This window comes from Arachis ipaensis, chromosome B5 (assembly GCF_059453495.1).
Source record: "Arachis ipaensis isolate K30076 ecotype BB chromosome B5, ASM5945349v1, whole genome shotgun sequence".
Classification (NCBI taxonomy): Eukaryota; Viridiplantae; Streptophyta; class Magnoliopsida; order Fabales; family Fabaceae; genus Arachis; species Arachis ipaensis.
The window spans coordinates 107814430-107818498 of NC_142440.1; the positions used below are offsets into that span (position 1 = coordinate 107814430).

Genomic DNA, 4069 nt, shown 5'->3' on the forward strand with positions numbered 1-4069 from the left:
CCCTTTGTTGATAAATATGCTTCCAATGGTACAAGGTAGGAAGAAACTTCCAGGGTCTTCCACTTTGGGGGGAAGTCCTTTCCTGATGAGTGCACTGCATTCTTCAGTGAGAAGCACAGTTTCCTTCTTTTGCCAACTCCTCTTCTTGTTGATAAGTTCTTTCAAGAACTTTGCATACAGGGGCATTTGCTCAAGTGCTTCAGCTAAGGGAATATTGATCTCCAACTTCTTGAAGACTTTAAGAAATTTTGGGTAGTGCTGGTCCTTAGTCTCCTTGTTGAACCTTTGAGGGTATGGCAACGGAGGTGTAAAGCTCTTCTCCACTTGCTGCTGTCCTGGAGCCAGCTCTCCCATGTTCTTCCCTTTTCTCAAATTTTGTGGCTGCTTATCCTTTTCTTGAGCCTGATTTTGAGTTTGCTTGCTTGCTGTTACATCCTCATCATTGGCTTTCTCTTCTTCAGCTTGTTTCTTATCACTTTCCTTGGGCTTCTTGGTTGCTTCTTCATTTTTCATCAGGATCTTTCCACTCCTCAGTTGTATTGCCTTGCACTCCTCTTTTGGATTAGGGATGGTGTCACTAGGTAGTGAGCTTGATGGCCTTTCAATGGTGATTTGCTTGGAGAGTTGTCCAATTTGCCTTTCCATATTTTTCATGGAGGCTTCCTGGTTCCTCAATGTCATCTCTTGATGTTTCATCATCTTTTCCATCAAGAGCTCCAAGTTGTTAATCCTCTGAGAGTCTTGTGAGATTGGTTGATTGTGAGGTGTTGAGGGTTGAGGATAAGTGTTTTGATTTGAGGCTTGGTTATTGGATGGATGATGGTTAGAATTGGGGTAGGTATTTTGTGGTTTTCTGTATGTGGTTTGGCTATTATTCTGCTGGTTATTTTGGTTTGTGTTTTTCCAGTTTTTCTGGTTTGAGTTTCTCTGCCATGGCTGCTGAGTTTGATTGTGGTTGTCTCCCCATCTAAGGTTTGGGTGGTTCTTCCATGAAGGGTTGTAAGTATCACCATAGACTTCATTTGTCCCAGAATTTTGGTTGTGCATGTACTGGACTTGTTCTTGCTGCTGCTCCTCTTGAGTTTCTTCATTTTGTCCCCATGTGGTTGATGGTTGGCTAGTGTTAACTGCTGCAACTTGGAGGCTATCAATCCTCTTGGCCATTTGCTCAAATTGTTATTAAATTTGCTGCTGCATCATCTTATTTTGAGCCAGGATTGAATTCACTCCTTCCAACTCCATTACTCCTCTCCTTTGTGATGGTTGGCGTTGCCTTTGATGAGCAAAGAAATACTGGTTGTTAGCCACCATATCAATGAGATTTTGAGCTTCCTCTGCAATTTTCATGAGTTACAAAGAACCTCCAGCTGAATGATCTAAGGCCTCTTGAGACTTCAGTGTCAAGCCTTCATAAAAATTCTATAATCTATCCCACTCAGTGAACATTCCAGGAGGACATTTCCTGAATAAAGCCTTGTATCGTTCCCATGCTTCATACAAAGGCTCAGCATCTTGTTGTGTGAATGTTTGTACTTCAGTCTTCAATCTAATAACTCTCTGAGGTGGGTAGAACTTGGCAAGGAACTTGGTTACCAAATCATCCCAGTTGTCTATGCTGTCCCTTGGGAAGGATTCCAACCATTGAGTAGCTTTGTCTCTGAGAGAAAATGGAAATAATAGCAGCTTGTAGATCTTTATCTTGTAAGCTAATTTCATTTTTCACACACTTTTCTAATTTTTGTGATTCTGAAGGCAATAAGAAATTGGTGGTTGGTAGAATGTATAGGCAATTTTATATCTTGAACTGGCCTCATAGATCCCATATTTGGACAAAATACATCTAATTTTATCATCCTTTTTCATTGGTTTTATTGATAGAATTCTCGACTCAATATCAGTAATAAAGGTGGATTCAATCAGAGATTAGTTCCAGCTTCAGTCCGAATTCATCAAATCACTAACATAGAAGAGAGCATGTTTTGGTTAGTGCATGAAAGCTGATAGAAGAACAGTAAACGACAGAGGTGGAGGGAGCCAAGGATCTTGGGTGATTTTTACTAACATTCCAGTCCCTATTCTCTATGATAAGCTTTTCTCAATCACTTTTTGCCCTTCCAGAATGCTACATCATTGATGTATGGAAAATGATCCAACACAAAACTCACCGGCAAGTGTACCGGGTCGCATCAAGTAATAATAACTCACATGAGTGAGGTCCATCCCACAGGGATTGAAGGATTGAACAATTTTAGTTTAGTGGTTGATTTAGTCAAGCGAATCAAGTATTGGTTGAGTGATTTGTGCTTTGCAGAAACTAAATTGCTTGAAATGTAAAGGGAGAGGGGTAAAGTGCAGTAAATTAAAGAGCAGGAAAGTAAAGAGGCAGAATCTTAAAGTTCAAGTAATGTAAATTGCAGAAACTTAGATTGCAAGAAATGTAAATGGCTGAAGCTTAAAGTGGAAGAAATGTAAATTGCTTGAATCATAAAAGGAATTGGGAATTGGGATTGCAGAATTTAAACAAACAGAATTAAATTTCATCAAACAGTAAAGCAAAAGATTAATTGAATTGGAATGGATCTCAAACAGAAGAGTAAAAATGCTTTGAGAATTGTAAAGACAGAAAGGCAGTGCTTAATTTGCAGCAATGTAAAAGAGGTTGAAGATCTCAGGAGTGGAAGAGACTAGATAACAAGTCTAGATCTCAAATCCTTCCTTGATCTAACAAGAACAATTGCAAAAGAAACAAAGAAAAGTAAATTGCAGAGAGAGTAAAAGATGAAGCAGTAAATGGAAATTAGAATTCAATTATGCAGAAAATTAAACAAGATCTCAAGGTGAGATTGAAACAGAAGTTCTTCAATTCTCTACCAAAGATCCAAAGCAAGAAAATTAAAGAGTGCTCAAGCAAGAACCAAGAAGAAGAGAGATCAATTCTCCTTCCAAGTTCTCAGAAATACAAATTCAAAGTAAAAAGCTCAAAATTTAAATGAAAGCTAAAAAGGAAAAATTCAAAGTAAAGTCTAGAGATCCTAATTACATCAAACTAACTCCTATTTATACACTTTCTATTCTTAGATTTTGGAATTTGGATGGGCTTTTGATTTGGTGAAGAAATGAATTAAGTTGGATTTTTAATTCAATTTTCAGCCCATGGAGAATTTGCTTCTAGGGGGATGCTCAGCTCACAAAGTGAGCTGAGCTTTGAGACTTGGTGTGGGGAGGCCTTGCGTGCTGCTGCTTGGGGGAGGCATCAGGGGTAAGCTCAGCTCACAAAGTGTCACGTTGTGCCCCACTCCCTGGCCGTGTCACGTTGTGCCTTATGCACCAAGAAGTAGCGCTCAGCTCTCCAAGTGAGCTGAGCCTTGGGGCATCCAAGGAGAGCTCCTTGGTTCGAAATCTACGGGAAGCATGCGCTGCCCATTTCTTTGGTTGCCTTGCTTCCTTACTTCCTCAAGGTGTGGGGTTCGAGTCTTGGAGCATGCACTTGCACTTTATTTTCTTTGAATTTTTCCTTGTGAGCTATCGATAATACTCACTTTGTGAGCTGAGCTTGGTTTCTCCTTTCCTTGTTTCTTGGCCTCATATTGTGCTCAGCTCACAAAGTGAGCAGAGCTTTGTGCCTTGGTCTCCTGGGAGTAAGTGTAGCGCTCACTTGGTGAGCTTGGTGCTCTTGGAGAGAGCTTCATGGTTTGTTGCACCACACTTCCTCCTTTCTTGGCCACACTTTTTCTTCCTTGAGCCACACTTCTTAGGCCACGCTTTCTTCCTTTTTTATTTTCTTCACCTATAATTAATCAAAACAACCAATCAAAGTATCACCAAATTCACAAGGTTTATAAATTATTAAAACTCAATTAAATTTAGCTTAAACCTCATGATTTAGCATCAATTATATGGTAGTTGTTTGATTTAGAGAAGTCATGCATTTTCATTCTAAATTAATTACTTAGAATGCAAGAAAGTGCATAAAACTTAATAAAATTAAAGAAAAAGGCTAGTGAAACTAGGCTAAGATGACTTGTCATCAATCATCCCCAAGAAGGTACTTTACCTATCTCAGTTCATA

At 39.3% G+C, this 4069-nt stretch overlaps 1 pseudogene; it reads left to right on the forward strand.

Moving 5' to 3' along the window:
* The first annotated feature begins 1444 nt into the window (after positions 1-1444).
* LOC148565308 (small nucleolar RNA R71) lies at positions 1445-1541 on the forward strand (annotated as a pseudogene).
* Positions 1542-4069: the final 2528 nt, after the last annotated feature.